This window comes from Pteropus alecto, unplaced genomic scaffold (genome assembly GCF_000325575.1).
Source record: "Pteropus alecto unplaced genomic scaffold, ASM32557v1 scaffold306, whole genome shotgun sequence".
Classification (NCBI taxonomy): Eukaryota; Metazoa; Chordata; class Mammalia; order Chiroptera; family Pteropodidae; genus Pteropus; species Pteropus alecto.
Genome location: NW_006437748.1, coordinates 568,956 through 580,665, shown reverse-complemented (window position 1 = coordinate 580,665; position 11,710 = coordinate 568,956).

Here is an 11,710-nt window from a genome sequence, read left to right as displayed (position 1 = left end):
TTAGAAACTTGCTATGCATGAAGTAGATATTTATATCATCATATTTGATATATGTCCAAATTCCTAATAATAGGATAGTTTTCTTAAATTCCCAGCAATAGAGAAGTAATATATTTATTAAAACAAAAACAATAAGATTACCTTATCGTCCAGCACAAAATAGCATCCTAATTCCTATTAGATATGAAATCTTACCTTAACACTGTAACACAGTATTTTTCTTTTATAAAAACAATTTCAAGAATATCACATAAAGTACACTGCTAATACATTCAGTTCAAACATTGTATTAGTTTCCTAAGGCTTCCATAACAATTTACCACAATCTTAGAGGCTTAAAACAATAGAAATATATTATTTTATAGGTCAGAATTCTAAGAAGGTATCAGCAGGACTGTATTCCCTTTGGAGGCTCTGTGGGAAAATCTATCTTTGCCTCTTCTAGCTTCTACTGACTCTAGGAATTCCTTGGTATATGGCAACATCACTCCAATCTCTACCGCAGTCGTAATATGTCCTCCTGTGTCTGTGTGTTCTCCTCTTCCATTTCTTATACGAACACATATCATTGGCTTTTTTTACCCTTATAAGGCTCATCTCAGATATAACTTCCCTAAAAATTTTGAATTCCCTTCCTCATGTGATCATATTCTTATTTTTTGCAAACTACATTATTTTTCATTTTTCTTACAACGCTGAAAACTTTCTCGTGCTTTGGTATAATCAATACCTCTTCCTAGGCTACTTTCTTATTATCTCTTTAACATTTTACAAAGGAGAAACTAGGGCTTTGAAAGGCTAAAAATCTTTCCCAAGGTGATGTGGCATGTAATGGTCAGAGTCAGGATTGCAACTTAGATTAGTCAGACACTAATGCCAGGCTTTTACATTACACATGACAGCATTTAAGATATCTTGGACTTTGAAGAATTGTGAAAAGACATTGGACCTGGAATTGAAGATCTTGATTCTAGACTTGCCTCTAATGTGTGATCTTGGTGAGACCACCTAACCTCTCATTCTCAAAAGAAATTAAAATGCCTATTTTTACCATTTTTATATAAAAATTAAAAAAACAATATTTATTTGAAGTACCTAGGAAGGTATCTAAAAATATAATATAAATGCCGAAGAATTGTTGTTGCCTCTGAAACTTGATTATGGAATCCGTTTTGAACCCCCTGAAGCACCTTATCCACTATAAGTATGTAATGTGCCTATTATATAATAATAGTTTTTAAATTATTAGTAAGATATGGTGATGGATGGGAGCCACAGTTTTAGATAAATATTTCATTTCAATTTTTTAAACACCTAGTTCTATTTTAGTTATTCAGGCCAAAATTGTAGTTAATATAACAGAAGAGAAAGAGCAGTTTCATTATCTGCTGTTATTCAAATGTTTTAAATAAATACCACCTTTGAAAATATTTATTTAAGATTCAGTATGAGATTTAAAATATTTTGTTTAATAGGAAAATTTTAAAGGAATTTTTTAAATTAAAGGTAACAGTAAACCAAATAAATTAGTTGCATTTTGCCTGCATCCCAATAGCTGAATATGACTAGGAAAAAAAAAAGGAAAAAAACAAAAACTTCAAGTGGCCTGTCATCTCTGTGCAGGAACTGTATTATCTTTTCCCAGTTAATTCATGCTATTGTTTTCCATATGAATACTGCATACCATCTCTTTCTTCTCAAACCTTCAACACACCTTTCTTATCCAGGTATTCTGTGCCTTCTCTAGAAATAATGATGAACCGTGCATGACCACTGGAGCCCATTCCCTTTACCAAGCCAAGGACCACTCTCTTACAATTACATTCACTCTCCTGCTTTGTCAGCATTACCTTCTTTCATGAATTATCCCGTTACTAATAACCTGTCTTTGCATACACAAACACATACCCACACACCCAATTTTTTGACTAATCATCACCACTCTCTTCATAGCCCTGCATTTTTCTGCTTACTTGTGCCACAAAACAAAACCAGAAAAAGAAAAAAGAAAAAAGGGAAAAAAAAAAGAATTTTCCAAACTCTCTCTATTTCTTAAAAATCTCTAGGAAGGCATCTATTCCACTGCTCCACTGAAACCATTTCTTTTCAGGATATCAGTGACTTTGTTTTACCAAATACCCAATTGTTGATTCTCAATCTTTATCTTCCTTCACCTATCAGTAGTACTTGGCACATTCCTCTCCTCTTCTTTTTGGAAACTCTTTCTTCACTTAGATTCAGGGTCTTTCTCTTGGTCCTTCTCAGTTGCTTTAGCTAGATCCTCTTTAATTTTCTGATAGCAAAATATTTACAAGTCCCATTTCTTCTCCCTTTATACTCACTCCATAAACAGTCCCTATCAGTTCTATGATTTTTCCATGACTGCCAGCTTTGTATTTCCTCTGAAATTCAAACTCATTGATATCCGTGTGTGGAACATCTTTTACTTGGTGGTTCAATAGATATTTCAGACTTTAATTGTCTAGGTCAGACTCTTGATGTTACTTCAAATCTGCTTCTCCCCTATCATAACATATCCCATCATAATCTTTACTCTTCTAGTCCCCTGAGTTCTCTTGTTCTCTCATCTCATTTACTGCTAACTCCTTCTCTTTAATTGTGCTATAGTTAAACTGGATTATTTGCTGTTTCTCAACCATGGCTAGCATGCTCCCAACTCAGAGCCTGCTTCCCAATGATGGGGTTCTCTAAATTAGCCCTTGTTTGATCCAGATCTCAGTTCAAATGTCATTTTTAAATTAAATTTATTGGGGTGACATTGGCTAATAAAATTATATAGTTTTCAAGTGTGTAATTCTGTAATACATCATGTCTATATTGCATTGTATGTTCATCACCCAAAGTCATCTACTTTCATCATTATATATTTGACTCCCTTAATCTTCTTCTGCTTCCCCCCTCCCTCCTTTCTCTCTTGTAATCACTAAACTGTTGTCTGTGTCTATGAGATTAGTTTATTTGTTTGTCTTGTTACTTTCATTTTTATATTCCACATATGGGTGATATATCATATGGTTCTCGACTTTTTCCATCTGACTTCTTTTGCTTAGCATGATATTCTCAAGATCCATCCATGTTGTTGCAAATGACAGTATTTCATGTTTTCTTATGGCTGAGTAATATTCCATTGTATATAAGTACCAGATCTTCTTTATCCAATCTTCTATTGAAAGATACTTTAGTTGTTTCTGTGTCTTGGTCACCGTGAATAATGCTGCAGTGAACGTCAGGGTGCATATATCTTTACAGATAAATGTTTTCAAATTTTTGGGGTTGATACTAAGAAGAGGGATTGCTGGGTCATATGGTAGTTCTATTCTTAATATTTTGAGGAACCTTCATACTGTTTTCTATAGTGACTGTTCAAATGTCATTTTATCAAACAGCTTTCCCTAAGTATCTTAAATAACTAGCAACCCTTTCCCTATTCCAATCATCTCTCTTTATGTCTATCTGCAAGTACTAAAACTACTTACATTATATTTGTATGTTTTCTCTTTTCTCAAGAAAATATGAGCTTCATAAAGGCCTTAACAAAACTATTGTTAAGCAATAGTTTTCAAGAAAAGTGAAAAGAGATTAAAAAGAGATGCATATGTCTAACCATTGTATTTTGAATACTTAATGTTAGGAGAAATGCATCTCAGCATGATATGGCAAATATAAACTTCAGGTTTGTTTTCATAAGTTGTAGAATTCCACTGTGGAAAAGAGAAAAATAACCTCAAACCTGACCCTGAAGAGTACCTTGAAAAGAATCTCTACAGATATAGTGCTGAATTATTGATCTTTTATTTCTATTTAGTTAGGGGCTTCACTTTATTTTTCATTCCTCTCTAACTGCTATATTTGTCACCCTAAACAGGAGAAATAGATAACTTATCACTATTATCCTGAGGGAGAAAACCTAACTTTCTTTCATAAATAAGAAATAGCTGTAAAAAAGTAAATATATTTAATCAACTTCAATAACATGTGTTTTTATTAGATATATTTTATCTTGGCAGTTTAACACACATTTACTAATATATCAAATACACAAATAAACACACATGGAGATATATTAGGAAAATGTTCTTAATCAATCAAATATGTGATATCCCCAAGAATTAAAATTATTCCAAATTTTAGAAGTGCACAAGTAATTGGAACACGATTTTATTTCATTTGCTTTTAAGGAGCTAAGTAACAGTAATATTTTTATAATAATCAACAGATTCATTTGAATTTGCAGTAGTATTTTACTTCTATACAGAAATTTAAACAAAACTTCCTTACCAGACTAAGTATTTTCATTATCTTATTACGTTTTTTGTCCGTTCTCTAAACAAATCACTATTGCCAGACTCTCATCTCATCTGTAATTACTATTGCTTAAGAATCTCTATTCAGAATGAGATTACAAAAAAATTATAGACACCAGCCACACTTAAAGTTTTTAATATATCAGTTGGAATAGCTTTTATTCTGCATGTATGGTAGAAGATAGCGCATGATACAATTTTAATTCTAACTTAAAATATTACAATTAGTCTACTCATGTGTTTTCAAGAGAAGTGATTTGTAGAGGTTAATCTGTGTGCACAATATTTCCCACTTTAATTAACAATGCCTCATAAACAGAGTATGTTTCGCTATTGCTTTTGTTTCCCTAAAGCCTCTTTTGGTAAATATCATGAAATATAAATAATTCGTTTTTCTCTTTAATATAATAATGCACAGGAAAATTTTCTTAGATTATATTAACAAATTCCACTATATCATATATTTTATTATCTATTATATGTTTTGAAATTCACATTGATGACACAAGTGGTCTGCAAATGTTTCTAGAATTCCAACGATATAATCAAGGTTTTGTTGTTTTATTCAATTTTATGTCAGTATTATTTCCTGTAATATTTAGATATTATCTTTTTAAAAAATTTGTTTTCTCTAAGTATAAAAATATATATGCATTCTCATTCTATCTGTATGGTCATATATAAGATAACCTTCAAGGTCATTTTGATGACAGTCTGAAACTCATTTAGGAAGGCTTACATTTGATACAATTTATTGAAATTTGGAAACAAGTTTTATGACTGCAATCATTTACTGATTTTTTTTGAATGGAGGAGAAATTGCATAACCTTAAAATCGAATACAAGCTCTCATTGGAAATTGAAATACCAGTCTTAGTGATGCTCACAAAAGATAAATAACAAATACAAAAACCTTGTTTAAAATATTGTCTCAAACTATCCTTAAACCCTAAAAATAATAGAAAAAATATAGGTAAATGTCATCGATATGAATTTAACCTGGAATTTTGTGTGATCTTTAAATATAAACTTAAGAATGTAAATCAATACTTGGGTCAAGAATAAAATTTCTAATAATGATAACTATGTCCTAAATACATACTTACTTTGGTAAGGTAGATGTGCATCCATGAAAACTTTTATAAATATACACACACACTTTGTATTACTTTTTAAAGTAACTACATGCCATTGCTGAAAGTTCTTTTTGAGAAAATTCTGATAACAGTATTAAAATTCCCACTCAGGAGACTCTGGGCATCCTGGCACATCATCTTTATAGATACTGCATATATTACTGAGATAGATATTTTTCAGGAAGAAAGACATAATTTTCAAAGAATGTGGCTATGAATAGAGGTTTTGTAGAATATCACATAGTACTATGGTCCTAAACATAGAGAGAAAGCTATAATTATATAACGGGCAGTTCGTGATAAACTCTCAATATGGTCATTTCAAATTGTTGCATCATCGGCTGGATAGCACAAGCAGTTATTTTTTTTATTATTTATTATTATTATTTGTGCCTACAGCACCTGGTCTTCCTAGGTGGTCTCCCATCCAAGTACTAACTAGGCCCGACCCTGCTTAGCTTCCAAGATCAGACATCGGGCTTACTCAGGGTGGCATGGCATAGACCATGAACTGTGGCTACACTGGGGCGTGAACCCAGGACTTTCTGAGTATAAAGCAGATGTGCTAACCACTACACTGTGGAACCACGTCCACAAGCAGTTATTTGTTTATATCTTTGGCCAACATCATATGTTAAAAATAGCTCAATTTAAAAAGTTTAATATTTCTTAATTCACATTAAAATCTAGATACTTCATTTTATCAAACCAAAAACTGGGTTTGTATTTCCACAAAGAATCCAATATCAGTTTAAATTCAGCAAATCTCTAGCTTTTCCATTTTCCTTCTATAAGCTTTACTTATTAACGGTACCTTGATAAATCTTATATTCTTATTCATTTATGATTCCTTCTTTAAATAATTGTGACTACTTAATACATGAACCTAACACACACACACACACACACCCCTCCACAATTTCTCTTTTCTATAACTTAACACTCATTTTTATCTCACGACAATTATATTTTCATTATTTTTTAATCTTTATATACCCCTTGTATACAAGCTTTTAGTAAAATATACTTTTGAAATGCATGACAGATTGTTGAGCATGGGCAGAGAGATGAAATTATTTCTTCTTCAACTCTTCCTTTCACTATGTACTAATCATTATTAAAATTGTAAATTCAAAATCATCCATAAGATCTAATTTCATCTTTGCCCATGGATATCACATTAATAAGTTTCTAATCTTAAGACTTCTTCCTTTCATCCACAAAAAAATTCCCGATTCTGATTTATTCATCCATGTCTGAAACTGGAAAGTGGTGTTGGGGGTGCTGTTTCTAGCTATTAATTTGTGTGAAAGTTAATACTCTTTAATGATATTTTTTCTAAGAGAAATATCCTGCTGATCATGTAAAATCAGAGACTTTTCATAGTTTAAAAGTTACACTTTATGCTTTATGAATAATAATTAAAAACTTGAACCTTTGAATTTTAGCAATAATTCTAAGTGAAAAACTGTTACTTTATAAAGTGACTATTCCTTCATTAGACAAGAATGCTAATTAAGTAGAAAAATGCAATAATTTATATTTCCATACATGGTTTGTTTTGTTTTCCAAAAATTCCTTAAAGTAGGTACTTATCATTTTGCATTAATTTTGCCATTTCAACAAAAATATTAAAATAGTATTATGTGACTCAAGTTCATTTCTTTCTGGTGATTTTTTTTTCAGGAAGGCTCACATTAAAAATATACATTATAGGTTACACAGGGCTCTACTAACATCAGTGTACTCAGACACAGGAGTGAAATTTGCTTATTTCATTATTTATAAAGCATTTCTTGTATGAGTAAGAAAAAATTGTTTAAATTGTATTTGTACCTCAAACATAAAGAATCCAAATATTGTATTGTATTATCATTCTCAGTTAGGACAGAATTTTACAATTATAATACTGGCTATTCTTTATAAAGAATGCTCTGAGACCAGATAATATTGCTTTTTGTTTTCTTCTTCTGTCCTTTAAATATTAACCAACTCTGCTAGAGGTATTTTGTTAACCTAAAAATGAGGCCAAAGTGAGAGGCCACAACATTTATTTGGGAGTGAATAGAATATTCTGGAAACACTAGTTCAGGTAGAAACCCAAATACAGTTCTGATTAGGGCGAGAAGGTAAGGGTTTTTTATGAGAAAGGAAAGAGGGATAATTACATGAATAGAAGAAAGGAATTTCTATTGGTGTTAATAAGTCAAAGAAGGAATTTTTACAAATGCAAATAAACCAATTCTTTAGGTATATTTAGTGGTGCTAATTCTAAAGAATGTCTTTAATTTTCAGTCTAGTAGTCAGCATGTCTGTTTTCCTGTTACCTTTGCAAAAGCAATTGTTTGGAATAAATTGTTAATTTGGTCCAGTCCAAAGGTTATTTTGCCAGTTTAAATATTTCAAAGGTTTGATAAGTAAGATGTACAAGGCAATTCCTCTGGTATAGCAGCTCCAACTTCATATTTAAGTGGCTCCATTTTTATTATTTTTCACAATTTAAACAGAAGATATAAAACATAATTATAGCATTCAGTAGCACATAGTCTACCTATTATTCATCTTTTTCTCTTTAAATCCATTCTATGTATTCCTACCAAGTGAATCTACACTTTGAATGTCTTCTTTTTTAAATATGTCAATAGTCACTATTATTATTAAATCTTGTTAGCGTGGATTTACCAGTCCTGTACGATGATTAGTATATATACTTCCAAACTTGTCACCTGCTAGTCCACTATTCAGTCTCTATCTCTAGTTAAATTTGTTTTTTAAATTACCTTTTCTCTACTTTTTTTTAATCTTATCTCTTACATGGGAGTGATTTTCTCCTTTTTTTCCCATGTATATCTTATTCAGACTTTAATAACCTATGCAATTTTTATAATTACTTATATCTAAAATAATTTATATTTAGTGTTTAAATTACATTTATTTTTAAACTACAATTTATGATATGAAATGCAATTTTCTGAATATTAAGAATTACTTGGACGTAGTTCCATAGTGTAGCGGTTAGCACATCTGTTTTACACGCGGAAGGTCCTGGGTTCGCATCCCAGTGGAGCCACGGTCTATGGTCTATGGCCATGCACTCTGAACAAGCCCGATGTCTGATCAGGGTTGGGCCTGGTTAGTTGGATGGGAGACCACCTAGGAAAAACAGGTGCTATAGGCATAAATAATAATAAAAAATAATTGCTTTAATTTGTAATTTCCAACTTTATTTTAGTGCATAGGTACATATAATAAATAGATTTCCAATTATATTTATCTAAATAAGATTTTGGTTTGTGATTTTTTAAAAGTAAATTAGATGCTCATTCAAATTTCTATATTCCAAAAAACAATCCTAACTAACTTATACATGTTATTTGTCTAACTTTTTAGTTACACTGTATAGCAGTTCTTTGTAACTCTAGCACTAGGAAACATATTTGTGCTTTATTCTTTTATTTATACCTGTAAATTGGTTTATGTTATCATTATAATTGTCATTATGCTATTAATATAAATACAATTAATATATTTTACTCTAAAAGGAGTGGCAGATAAGGGAAGATTATTAAAAATAGACAGTTATATTTTCTGGTTAGTTTGTTTAAAAAATATATATAAGAAGTTAACTCAAGACCCAAGAAAATAGAATAAAGTATTTCAAATTAACTATTTTTGACCTTTTATTCTTTATTGTTCTTATCTTATAACTTTAGGAAAACAATATTTGTACATTAGACTTTCATGAATACCTGGCCAAAGGCAACACTTATAGAAATGTTTAGTTCTTGTGCCACAACATTGAAGATAATGTTTGTAGTATAATTCATTTCATTAAAACTACAACTATTGGTCTGTGCAAGACCACTCTCTTCTTTGTTGAATGTGTATTTCCCACTTTAATTGTGTTCAATACTTCCATTTCTACCCTCAATCCCATAAACAACTATCATCTAAAGATTTAAATTATTAAATATATATGTAAATATATACATGTTCATCAGATCCTCCACATATTAATTTGCTATTGTTAGATATAAATTACCATAAACTTAGTAGGTTAAAACAACATTGATTTTATCAGAGTTTCTGTGGTTGAGGAGTTCTACCTCCACTTAGCTAGGTCCTTTGTTCAGTGTCTTATAAGGCTGTAATCAATCAATCCATCAATCTATCTATTTATAATTTATTTATTTATTCCTTTTTTCTCCCTCACACTGCTGTAGTCTCTTCATCTTATAAAATGCCTCACAGGATTAGCACTCAGTAAATACTTATGCGGTAAATTTTAAAAATGAATATCCTTTAGTGCATCTATTACTAATTTTTTTTATCATTCAAGTTTTCATCTGTCAATTACAACAAAATGAAATGGATTTTATTATTCTAATTTTAAACCAATCCTCAGGAGTTTTCACTAGTTTTCCATTCATGCAGCAAAGAAATTGCAGAACTAGGAATGTACCATGAATCTCTCCCATTGCAAAGACAGATTTGTTATTATAATACATCCAAAAAGTCACTGGTAGTTTTACACTTTCAACTTCTATCTCTCTTAACTCACTTAGTACTTTGACTTTTGTTAATGGATTTTCTCTAAGAGAAGAATAATTTATTCATCAATTTATTTGTGTTTCTTTGAGATGTTTAACCTTTATCAAACATGATTAGTCCTAATCTGCTTCCTATGACAGAGAATGACAGAAATCTCCTTCAAATTTCCTTTTAAAATCACACATGCACTGGCCTGAGCTCTAAAACTTAGTTTTAAATTTATTTGGTTATATTTTTAAGTTAAACATCCCACAGATAAAATAATACTTGGCCTTTGCTTACTCCTTTCAAACTAAATTTTTTCCTGTTATTTTTCAAAGAAATTAGTGAAAATAAATGTATGTCTAAGACTAGAATCTAGATGATAGTTTAGAAAACATAGATTTAATGAAAATTCCTAAAATTTGAAAGTAAAATTTAATATACCCCTAATTTGGAATCATTTAACTACTTTGAAATGACATTTTAAGCAAAAAGTATAAAATATGGTGCTTGCTCAATAGTAAAGTCATTATGAAGAAACTAAGTTGATTAATTTCTGCAGTAGAAGCAGAGTATATAAAATGCACTAAATATACTAAAATTTTCTTATTGAGTAAATGCTTGTATAAACACTAAAATGAATATCCAGTATGTTAGCAATAGTGGATGTAGGTTTTGAAATCCACTCTCTTTTTAAAACTCTGATATTCATTTCATTAAACTAACTAGCATAGCTAGATTATTTTAACATATAGTGTATACCTGTTGATTACATTGAATATTGGCTTTATCTAGTAGGATACAATCTTTAATGTAAATCGAATAGGCAAATTATATTTGTCAGTGATTTGTTTTCCTTTTGAGGAGTGTTACCCCAAAAGAAAACCAGTGTCCCTCTCTTTTTCATTTAGAGTTTTTGATTAACCTATCATTAAAAAAAAAAAAAATAGACTCCTTTACACATGTTAAGGTACTGATTGAATTTTCCAAAGGTCTACTAAAGTTTGTAGAAAAATGTCTAAAGTTGTGTTCTCCTTATGTGTACCATATGGTTTCAGGAAATGTATTCTGAGTTAAAACAGTCTCATTTATGTTTACAGCAGTTAGGTATATATTTAAAATGTTTAAAACTTAAATGCAATACATTGTCTATAAACAGTTGAAGTAATGACAAGTTAGTTCTTATGGATTTCTTCTCTTCCTCATTTAAAAAATTATTTTCATCAACTCTGATCCCACCATGTGTATGTATATATAGAGAGTGTGTTTACATATATATTCTATACATATACACACACACACATATATATAGGTATTATATATGTATTATCTTTACATATATCTTCATGTTTTATATATGTGTGTGTGTGAGAGAGAGAGAGAGAGAGAAAGAGAGCGAGAGCATACACCAATAAACATACATTTTAAAGTATAGAATCAAGACACACTCAAGCAATGTGGCATGTCAACAAGTTGTTAGCTTTTCCAGAGATCAGGTAAACCTCGTTTGTCTGAGCCAGGCTGGAGAAGTACCTTAGATCTCACAGTGCCCAGTGAAAACATAGGTTATTTTTCTGTCCTTACCTAAAATTAGCTTCGATCTGGCCATTTTCATCTTTGAAGGAGAATTCAGCTCATGACTAATAAAAAGGAAATAATATCAATATTTATCTATATATATAGTATAAATTTAAATAAAATATAAGCACATTTCTT